This window comes from Zea mays, chromosome 3, assembly GCF_902167145.1.
Source record: "Zea mays cultivar B73 chromosome 3, Zm-B73-REFERENCE-NAM-5.0, whole genome shotgun sequence".
Classification (NCBI taxonomy): domain Eukaryota; kingdom Viridiplantae; phylum Streptophyta; class Magnoliopsida; order Poales; family Poaceae; genus Zea; species Zea mays.
This window is the reverse complement of record NC_050098.1, coordinates 185,264,205-185,275,703: the sequence shown is the minus strand read 5'-3', so window position 1 is coordinate 185,275,703 and position 11,499 is coordinate 185,264,205. Positions and strand designations below refer to the sequence as shown.

The following is an 11,499-nucleotide window of genomic DNA, read 5'->3' as shown; positions in this document are numbered from 1 at the left end:
ACATTTGGCAATGGAGGACATGGACTTGTGAATTGTAGATGATTGTTAAATTTGGTATACCAATGTGGCTTATACCAGATCAATATGCCACATTTTTGTGTATTTTTTTAAAAAAAATGTGATATTTTTTAACGCTCTTTTAGGTTTCTCAACAAGAAGCCATTAGAGTGAAGGAAAAGCTCAAGAAAGAAATGGAGTGCCTTGAAGTTGTGTTCAAGCAAGTTTGAGGTGATCGTGATCATTCAATTATTCAACTGAACAATTTGAACATTGAATTTGGTAATTAAGGAACAGATTGATAAAACTTCAAAAGAATATGAAAGATTCTGCACCAAAGTTTCTTAACAGTTTATACTCACATTTTTTTAAAAAAATACACAAATATGTGGCACATTGTGCAATATTTATGTGGCACATTGATGTGGTATAAGCCACATTGGTATTCTTGCATCTAAAGAAAATTCTCAATTCAACCAGATCGACCTGCACGAGCTGCATTGGTTTGTAGCTTCAGGTTTATACTCATGTCTCCTGTTGTAACTATTGGACATAAATTGTTCTCTATTTTTAGGAAACGTACAGTACGCAGCAAGAACAAATTCAAACATTTCAGAAGCAGCTTGCAGTTGCGACTGAGAAGTTGAAGGTTAAAAGTTGAAGCATATGCTACTAGCATTCTTTATGTCTTTACAAACATGTGCACTGTTCCATTATTTGTCATCTCAAAATTGATACAGTTATTCAATTATGTTCTGGGCTCCCACTTGCCATCTCATGCTTTTGCAAACACAAGGTATTGCCGTATTGATTCTCTCAACTCTTTTGACTGTGGAAGGCCTTCAAAGACTTCATGCCTTCTTTGTAACCTGCCAATTATTCTAATCGTTTAGGTTGCAGCAAAGCCCTTGTGACCTCAACAGTATTTACAGTCATTTGAAGAGTTCATGTCCAAGGCGACTGGAAATGCTGTCAACTGGGTGCAAATAGTTGGGATGAAAGTAATAACTTGTTTTTAAGGTAGTATGCTACCCTAATATGGTGATCTACCTGATGCTGATATTTCTGACCAATATAACAAATTGTTGATTCTTATTGGTCTTGTCGTCTTGCATTGTCTTTTAGCTTTTGCAGCGGTGAGACATCTAATTAATTTCCGTTCAACGCCACCCTTCAAAATCTTGTACGCCATCACATCAAATTAGCTGATTAGTAATTAGTTCCTCTGGTACCTTGTGTAGATCAGATTGACTACTTTGTTTGACTGTTTAATACACTTATCTATTTTTCGAACTTTGTATGCTTTTGAAGCTTGTGTTTTAGGTACTACACAAGGTAATTTTTAAGTTCACAATTTTCAAAAACTATCTCATTTCTTGTCAACCAAATAGACTAGCAGCAGGTGTTGTCTCCCTGTTAGAGGCATAGGTTGGCTCCACGCTTCCATTGTCAGGACAATAGCTTTATAAATCTTTTTTATTACAATCCAGCATATATATATAAACGCTCTTGATAAATGAAATTATTCGAACACGCAACATTCTAGAAAATGCAACTCGCAACCAAAGATTGGTTTTCTTCTTGGGCGTGCCTCGCCTTCCAATTAATCACCTGCGTGCTGGACTTAATTTCATTTGATCCATGGCTGTGTTTGCTTGTTCGCTGAGGTCATCAGTCGGTAGTCGGAACCCATGCAGGAACCAAGGCCACAAAAATAAACATTAAGAGGGAGATCACCACGATTAGGGCCAGTTGCCCAGAAGCACGCGCCCAGCATTGAATCTGGGGTTCCTGATTGCAGGAGGTATGTGCATTGTTGTATCTGATGAAACCATATTTTCAGCCTCCCATTGCTCTTAATATTCTAACAAGCAGAATTCTTATTTTATGGCAGTCCTAATGGTGCATACAGTACAGGTTTTAAACCACTTTCTCATCAGGTTTCCCCAGCATTGCTTGTCAAATGGTGTCTCTTGCTGTTTTTTATACACATTTCTTTCATTATGGTGCTATTTTTTAAAAGGGACGCTGGCATCTTTTACAAAAAATTCAAATTTGTATCCTAAAGATAACAAGGTTTTTATTCTGTTTATCTGCATACATTGTCTTTGTGTGAGGACTCATACAAAGAGGCTACTTGTGTTACAATCAGCTATATTACATAAGAAGTTAACTCTGTTCTCTTCACCTTTGTTCAGCTGTATAACTATCTGGAGTAGCTGTTTTATTAGGAATCAGCTATATTGTATTATTTCAATTACTGTACTTATATACTAAGTTGATAATGTGTAATTATGTATCTTCTCATGACATGTAAAACCATTTGAATCAGGCCACAATGGACAATGCTGAACGTGACTGCACATCAATTTTCTTTTTGCCAAATAATTTAATAGTCATTAGTGCAGAAAGATGCGATATTTTTTTGTAGTGGTTTGATCAAATTTGCAGTAGCTGTTTTATTCCCATGTGTTGTCACACCAACTATATATAATGATGTTTTGCTATTTGTATATTTCTCTATCCAGGTTGCAGTTGTTGTAGCTCATGAATTAGCTCATCAATGGTTTGGAAATTTTGTCACAATGGAATGGTGGACATATGTGGCTTAATGAGGGCTTTGCGACTTGGGTAATAAATTAGAACAAAAATAAGTAATTGCAAAGATCTATATAATTTATGTTGTTCATATAATATTTTTCTTTCCACTGCAGGTGTCTTACTTAGCTGCAGATCAGTTCTTTCCTGAATGGAATGTTTGGACTCAGTTTCTAGAGGAATCTACAATAGGTTTCAAGTTGGATGCTCTTGCAGGTTCACATCCAATTGAGGTAACAGAAAATTTTGTTACTTTGCAATGTTATGACCATATCTGTGCTCTGTGGGAATTTACAGATGTATATATTACATTCTTAGTGAATTTGGATGTTCGGTGCATTGATGTGAGTGTTGATAGCTTCCCTAATTTTACCAGTCCTAAAAATAAATATGATATGATTGGCTTTACATGCATTTATTTAGTGGCAAAACATAGGTGGATAACTCAATTGAGACTGAAGTTGGGACTTGGGATACACGCATCCTAGTTTATGTTTTATGAATGTTTTGAGTTGTTCTACTTCCTGGTGTGGTGGTACCTGCAAGCCTATTAATTAGAATATAATTAACAAAATTTTGTTTGTTCTATATTAGCAAAATTATTGATCAGAATATGATTAAAGTAGTGTGATGATGAAAAATGATATGTGGTTGTATAATGGCCAGTTTAATGCCATTATGCAAGCTGAATATTTTTTGGGGCCTGTAACATTTTCTAATCAGTCAACTTGTTTGTGGCTCAATGGCGTTGGTAGAGAATGATTTAGGTAATGTAGATATTTGTTTTGCTTGGCGAGGAAATGGGCCTGCTATTTTCTTACGGATACTTGACATTTAATCCTTTATTTTCTCAGACAGCAAGCTTGCCAAACATTTAGGAGGAGAGTTCTAGCTCTGGTCAAAAGCATGGATTCAGTTGTCAAAAGAGTCCCTTGACAGTACTTATAACTAAAACTATGTATAAAAGGAATTAGAGAGGAAAATGTGAAGGAGAAACTCTCCCATTTTTGCCATGTTCCGGTAGGGAAACATTTTAATTCAAAGCTTCATATGTTGTAGACACTTCACTCCAGGAAGTTATTTCTTCATTGTTTTTTTGCAGGCAGCAAATATTATCACTTTGTATGATGTTTCCAATATCTGGCGCATTCCTTTGTTGCTACATGTAAGTCACATCTGTTTTCTTTTGTCTGAGTCATTTTTGGTTTGGTATTCACATTCTCTGTTAAAACGTCATTTGTGCCCTGCAAGTCCTTGAATTTGTGATTTTTCTGACTGTTGTATTATTGAAAATAATCTTTTCCAGGTATGGTGAATGGGGTGACCATGTCACGCTACAAGCAGCTGCTGACAAGGTTATTCACTTTTTATGCTATGTTTCTAATATCATTTGCTCTACTGAAGTTTCATGCAGCCTATGTTTCTTTCGTCATTTCTTTTTTTGCATCGTTGAAACTGATCGACAGTAGTGCATCTTTCTGATGGTCAGAGACTCAGGATCAGTTCTCCAAGTACTCCTGCACTTGGAACCATCAACAAAGAGTCAAAGAGTAAATATGTTATTCTACGATGGTGTTTCATACATTATTTATCTTTACGTTATATTTTGTTGTAGATTTTTAATTGTTATTTTCTATTTAAGTATTGCATTGTATGGTTGTTTCCTTGAAACCACATTCGCGCTCATCTCTATAGCAATGAACGGACATTTTGTTATATCTTTTAAGTATGTAAACATCCAATATGAGTGATGCTAGAAAGAATATAGAATAACAATTATTGTTTTTACATATCTATGGATTTTATCATATTGATTCCGTAGCAACGCACGGGCATATACCTATTTTAGATTATGTGAAGTAATAGTAATCAAATACAATTATTTTGTTTATCGATTTGTTTTTATAAGCCATCTGATTTCACCTTAGTGCTTGACACTATTCACTGACTTTTTTCTTCTTCTTTTAGGAATATACCAGTAATCCATTTTAAGCATTTCTTTATCATACTAGGGGGGTACGTGTTTATATACCTTAGTGCTTGACACTATTCACTGACTTTTTTCTTCTTCTTTTAGGAATATACCAGTAATCCATTTTAAGCATTTCTTTGTCATTTTATGGCTAGAGGGCAAACTATCAAGACAGGCTGGGAGACGTATCAAGACAAGCATGGATGATTCAGTGATTAGGTATGACAGATAAATAGGTGAGAGAAGAAGGTGATCAAGGCAATAAACACGTACCTCATTCAGTTCAAATAGATCGATGTTTCCAACCTCAAGGATGGTAGACTTCACTGCAGTAGGAATGGCCACAGCAGGACCAACGCCCATAACAGCTGGATCCACTCCAACAACGGCAAAGCTCCTAATAGACGTGGTAGAAGGCAAGCAATTTTATCAATTAGAGGCTGTAATTGTGCTCTGGTTGATTTCCTCAAAGATAAGGGAATACCAAGGTACCTACAAGTTACAAGGGAAATTGAGCACCTCACATGGCTGCTTTTCTTTCACAACAAGAATATCCAATTTCGAGCTCTGGATAGGAAACACATTGCTCTTCTACACATTGGTTTTGAGAACAGATGCTTCACCAAAATAAACAAATGATGTCCACGGTTATCTCTATCTGGCTGTGGGCAGGAGGAAAACAACAAAGTCATCTTCATATAGAGAAATCCTATGCGGTAAGGCATGTGCAGCAAGGGGTTGTAGGCTCCCCTGACTGGAAGCCAAAGGCCAAAGTCACCATATGCCCAAGGATTTCGATTACAAGAGTAAATAACATAGGTGATAACATTTCCTATCGAAAAAAGAACAGATGAAGTATTCAGAAACATAATTTTCTAACCATTGGTCTAATATTTTTTTCATTCCTGAGAGGCCTGCATGCTTATATGTGCTGTTTTTCTCTTTTTGCAGCTCAAGGAATGTAACTCCTTATATGAAGGTTACGTTCCAATGAAATATAAACATTATTGCAAGAAAATGAAGAAGTATGGATATTACTATATTAACTTTGCCGCTTTAATAATAGAAGTCCCTGAATTTGTGATTTTTCTGACTGTTGTATTATTGAAAATAATCTTTTGCAGGTATCTGTACAGATAGGAGTAAAAGATATGGTCCAAGCAGCACTCCAAATGGAACGAATGGTAGTTGTGGCTGCAGAGTGCCCCTGCGAGATGCAAAAAACAGGGCAAATGGAACCACAAAGCCTACTATGGTAGCAGCCGAATTCCAGAACCTGTAGGAAATTGGTATCTGCCTTTTCAGGTCAAAAATACTGTTCTCTTGATGGCCGCATGCATCAGCCATAAGGAAAAACAACATTGCTCCCATATTAAAAATGAAGTCAAGTCCGACTAGAGATAGAAGGCCAGCGATGTTGGGACCATGAAACACTGAAGACAATGGCAGCCATAAAGTTGGAACTATACCCGTAACCAACAGGATTGAAGGCCCTACTAGCGACATTGGCAATTTAAATGCCTTAAGATGCCAAGAAGGTTCATTCTTCACCTCTACAACATCTTCATCACTCTGGAGGATTGGAATCTGTGGAGCTTCTTCTGTATCAATAGGTTCAACAACACCTGTTCCCTTGATGATGCTGGCATCATCCTCTGCAGAGGCATATGGAAGAGATGTTTCCCATGACAAATTCTTGGTGCATTGCAACACAAGATTTTTCAAAACGGCCTGGTCGCAAGGGTTTCCAGTGAAGAGGCCTTGGCAAATTGGTATGTCCACTCTCATGAAACTTCCTCCTGACAAGTACTTTGCTTAACTTTATTTGTGAACAAGGCAGAGAGGCCATGCATGGTATAGGATGTTAATGTGTCTCCAGAAACACAAAAGAATTGAAACAAATTAGGATATCTAATTAGGTCCAGAGAAACTCAAAATTCAGATAAGATAGTAATCCAAGTTCATGTCTGTTAAGAACGGTGGAGCTAAAACAAAATTTGATATAAAGGTTATCTTAGTGTTTGATTCCCTTTGTATCCAACATAAACAATTGGTGGATGGTACTAAATCAAGGCATCAGTGTGTGACCAATGGATCATAGATTCAAAAGTAACGACACAATAAAGAACTTAAACTTAGTACAGTAGTCAGACACACACTGCATGGTTTCTGGTCAAAGTTTTAATAAGCTTTTGTTAATAAAAATTGGTTCTGAAGGCAGTAACTTTGATGATCCTAGTCAAAGTTCATTTTTAAGATGATAGTACTACACAAGGTTGAAATGCTAAAGGATATATGGCATCTGTTCCTGTTCATAAAGGCAATAACTTTGATGTAGTGTCACTTTTCAGTTTTGTGCTATAATAACTATTACTTATACATACTGTAACGCCCCGAATTTTGCAGTCGAATTTTTTCTTTTCTTTACTCGCCAAAATTCGGGCGTTACCTTTTCTTTTTCTTTTTCCCTTCGCTAAACCTTGGCCTTTTCCAAAGTTCTAGCGGGATTCGGTTTGGATTTCCCGTGTAAGAAAAACCCTAAATACTTTATGTTGTTTGATGCACCATGCCGAACCTTGCATTTCTTTTGATTGCTTTGAAAGTGCAAATGCATTCATGTAGGAAGATCGGATTTCGAAAATAAGGAGAAGATCTTTTCTTTCTTTTTCTCTCTCTTTCTCTCTCCTCTTTTTCTCTCTCTCCCGCGCCGTGGGCCGACCCCGGCCGGCCCAGCCGCCCCTGGCGCCCCCCCTTGGGCCCAATTGGCCCATGCCGCCCCCCCCCCACCTCCCCTTTTTCCCCAAACCCTCTCCCTCTCATTTTCTCTCATTCTCTCCCTAGCGCCGCCCCTACCCCTGCCCTAAGCCGCCGCCGCCCCCTGCCCCGTCGCCGCTCGGCCGCCCCGCTCGGCCGCCCCGCCCCGTCCCCGTCCCCGTCGCCGGTGAGGCCCCCTCCCCCTCTCCTCCCTCCCCCCCCCATCCCCCCCTCCCCTTTCCCCTCGCCGCTCGGCGCCATGGCCGCCGCCATGGCCGGCTCGCCCTGGCCGCCCGCCCGGCCGCGCCCTGGCGCGCCCGCCTGGCCCCTGGCCCCCGGCCGGCCTTGGCCGCGCCCCCGGCCACCCCAACCCCCCCGCTGGCCGCCCTCGGCGGCCCGCCTGGCCGCCCTGGTCGCGCGCCCGCCTGGCCGCTTGGCCGGCTCGGCCGCCTGGCCACCCCGACCCCCCCCCCCCCCCCCGCGCGCTCGCCTGGCCGCCGGTTCAACCGGGCCGGCTCAGCCGCCCCGGCCGCCCTGCCTAGGGCCGGTTCAACCGCCCCTAGGGCCGGTTCAACCGCCCCCCCCCCTCTGTTTTTTATTATTTTATTATTTTATTTTATTTACTTTCTGTGATCATAGCTATTTTATTTTAGGTAGGCTAATCATTGTTAATGTTATTGAAATATGAAGCTTAATTTAAAAATCCGTTATGCTAATTGATTTATGTAGTTAATTGTTTATCTCGTGCGCTGTTGAACAACTTAAAATGATTAGGTTCCCACTAGTGCATATAACGGAATTCTTTTGTTAAGAACCAATTGTAATTGATCGTTAGTGCATAAGATTTAACCCCCTGCGAGACCCTTTCCCGTTTCTTTCTAACCATAACAAATGCGATATGGAATGTCATACTTGATGCATACTCACTTTATTTGTTCCCTTGTATGGTGTACTGTTCTTTTGTATTAAATGTGGATGGATGTATGTATGTTTGCAATCGCATAGAGAACGATCCGGTCGAAGAGCCCGAGGAATTCGCAGGAGAAGCCCCTGAGCAGCAGTCGGTTGGTGGAGGCAAGTGTCCTCTGACCTATTATGTCCTATTTACTTTATAATTCATCAACCCGCATACCATGAACAACCTAAGGATTGACTAGCTTTCTATTTACCTTATCCTTGACTACCTTTTGGGGTTACTATGGTTAGATTCATGCTATTGCTTTACTTTAATCAATAAACATGATGTGAACACTTATGATACGATGTTGCCTCTATGATTATGATGTTGGGCTGGTGATACTTTAGGGGGCTCGAGCGGTTTCTCGAGTGCCTCTCCGTAAGGACCTGTTCGTTGGATGACCGCCCGGGAAAACAGTGCAACCATGAGGGTGGAGTGGGACGCCCTTAGCTGAATAATTAGAGGAACCGGGGTGTAGTTCGCTTAGCCGTCGTGCCGTCAATGGGGCTCGGTGTATGCGGCTCGCTCTGCCAAGGTTGATTTGTCCCTTGGGGAGGAGTGCGGTACATTTAGGAAACCTAACGGGCGGCTACAGCCCCGGGGAATCTTTGTAAAGGCTTCGTAGTGAATCCCTGGCCATTCACCTCGGGAGTGAATAAGGGTCTTGCAAGCCCGGGCTAGAGAGGGAATCACGGCTTGTGGGTAAAGTGCGCAACCTCTGCAGAGTGTTATGAAACTGATATATCAGCCGTGCTCGCGGTTATGAGCGGCCAAGGGAGCTCCAGTGATTAGTGATACTTGATCAGAGATACTTTGGTACAGGTGGCAATGAGATTGATGGTTCTGATTACGATTATGGTATTGGTAAGTGGTATTCTTTCTGTTTGGAAAGGATACATTGGGCTAATAACTTGGGTTAATGTTAAAACCTGGCTTTCTACTAGTAAGTAATAACCTGACCAACTAAAAGCAACTGCTTGACTTATCCCCACATAAAGCTAGTCCACTACAGCCAAACAGGATACTTGCTGAGTATGTTGATGTGTACTCACCCTTGCTCTACACACCAAACCCCCCCCCCCCCAGGTTGTCAGCATTGCAACCACTGCTCAGGCGAAGATGAAGCTGTGGAAGGAGACTTCCAGGAGTTCCAAGACTACGACGAGTTCTAGGTGTGGGTTAGCGGCAACCCCCAGTCGGCTGCCTGTGAAGGCCGCGTTATCTACGTTTCTTTTCCGCACTTTGATTTATTGTAAGAACTATATGGACGTCTCAGACGTATGATGTAATCGACTATTTCCCTTATTAATACTATTTTGAGCACTGTGTGATGATGTCCATATTATGTAACTGCTGTGTACGTGAATAACTGATCCTGGCACGTACATGGTTCGCATTCGGTTTGCCTTCTAAAACTGGGTGTGACATAAGTGGTATCAAAGCCGTGCTGACTGTAGGACCGCTAACCTAGAGTAGAATGGTCGTTCTAAGGACTATAGACCTCTGCCTCTTCCTTGACTTTGATATCCCTTCAAAAGTTGGTCATACCGACCAAACCTATGTTCTACTATATATAATACCTTGCTGAAAATTGTGTTTTATTCTAATCCTTCCTTTACTTATGATTCATTATTTGCTGGTCATATTAATTCTGTTCTCACCCTTTTGCTTGCGATGTCTTTTATAGATGGCTCGACTTAGACACACTGCACGAAAGTCAGTCATCCCCTTCTTACCCTCCCGCCTTGCTGAGCGTCCGCTTCGCCGTCCCGTGGCCGGACAGTCCAGCCACTTGGAGAGACTACATCACCGCCTGCGTGAGGAGCAGGAGCGTCGACGACAGGAGCAGCAGAGCTCTTCCTTCTCGCTCCACCAGGAGATAGAGTCCGTGAGGAGCTGCTCCCCTGTGCTTCCTCTGGAGCCGCCCCCTGCACCACCACTGGGCGCCCCAGCTTCTGGAGCAGCTGCTGGAGGAGACCCAGACGACGGAGATGGCGACGACAGCTCGAGCCACGACACCGACTTCTCTGCTAACCCTGAGCCGGAAGGATGGGTTGCTCGACCCATCACTCGCGACGCTGCTCGCGGGTGTCACTTCCACGATGCGCTCGACATCCTGCTACGTCGGGCATTTGACCGGCATACTTGGTCCGTCGAGTATCGCTGTGTGGTCTACCAGCATAGTCGCGGGGTCTACCCGGACCGCTGGGAGGCAACCTGCTTGGTGCGCTGCCCGGAGAACAGTCTCCAGGGTGCAGAGGCCTGCTCAGAGCATTATTCTATCTCTGAACGGGACTCAGCTGAGGCAGCCATGCAAGACGCTGCACGGCGTGCGCTTTCGCACTACTGCTCGGTTTTCGGTGGGGCAGCTGACGGTCTTGACCTGAAGTATTACCCCCGCCGTCCATCTGGCAGCACAGGAGGCGTGATTGTCTCACCTGTCGGTGAGGGCAATCCTAGGTTGAGCAGCACAGTCAACCTAGCCGCCGTGCTAAACACGGAGCTGGACCATGCATTAGACGAGCTGAGTAGGGCTCGTGCTGAGATCGCCCAGTTGCGGGCTGAGCGCGTGGAACGTCGTCACTTGGATGGTGGTTCCCCCGCTCCCGTTGGGACTCAGCACCCGTACCGCTCACCTCAGCGTGGACACCAGTCTTATGGCAATCCCGACTGCAAGACCAAGATAACTCTAGAACCATAGATCGTTAGAGTTGGATCTTGTAATTAATACGAAATATATATACATATAAGCTTCAGTCTTAGCGTTAGTCTCAGTCTTAGTTAGTCTTAGTTAGACAGGGTAGTTTGCTATATCCTGTGCATTTATGTTTGTCATGATGAACTATGATTGGTTTGGATCTTTGTAATGATTGTCACCAGAGTGTGGGTATCCCCTGCATTTTGGTTTACATATTATGTTAATAAAGTTAGTTATATAGTTGGGAAACCCATTATTCTCCTTTCCTCTTTATCTGAGAAGTTGTGTGGTCTGTGTTGGAGATCAGTGAAGATGCTCATCTGTTCAGTGCTGTTGAAGAATTCTATACTCTTTTCTTATGCTGCAAGATTTGCCAGATCAGTTCTGATGTGTGGTTGCGTTCTGCAGATGTCAGAGAACAGGCGCAGAGGAGGAAGGCGTGCTCAGCAGGAGCGAGCCGCTCAACAGGAAGAGGTGCCCCAGCAGCAGCACCTGCCGCCCCCGCCCCCGATGTCCATCGAG

The 11,499-nt window shown here is 42.6% G+C and overlaps 1 long non-coding RNA gene and 1 pseudogene across 1 annotated transcript; one reads left to right on the top strand and one right to left on the bottom strand.

Annotated features, from left to right (window-relative positions):
- Positions 1 to 594: 594 nt before the first annotated feature.
- Positions 595 to 4,168, top strand: LOC103651019 (uncharacterized). Its single transcript, XR_004857321.1, has 9 exons — positions 595 to 1,017; positions 1,695 to 1,801; positions 1,892 to 1,937; positions 2,526 to 2,628; positions 2,712 to 2,828; positions 3,450 to 3,615; positions 3,698 to 3,760; positions 3,902 to 3,950; positions 4,085 to 4,168. It is a non-coding gene; the product is annotated as an uncharacterized lncRNA (long non-coding RNA).
- A 1,685-nt stretch (positions 4,169 to 5,853) lies between these two features.
- Positions 5,854 to 6,416, bottom strand: LOC103651018 (uncharacterized; annotated as a pseudogene).
- Between the last annotated feature and the right edge of the window lie 5,083 nt (positions 6,417 to 11,499).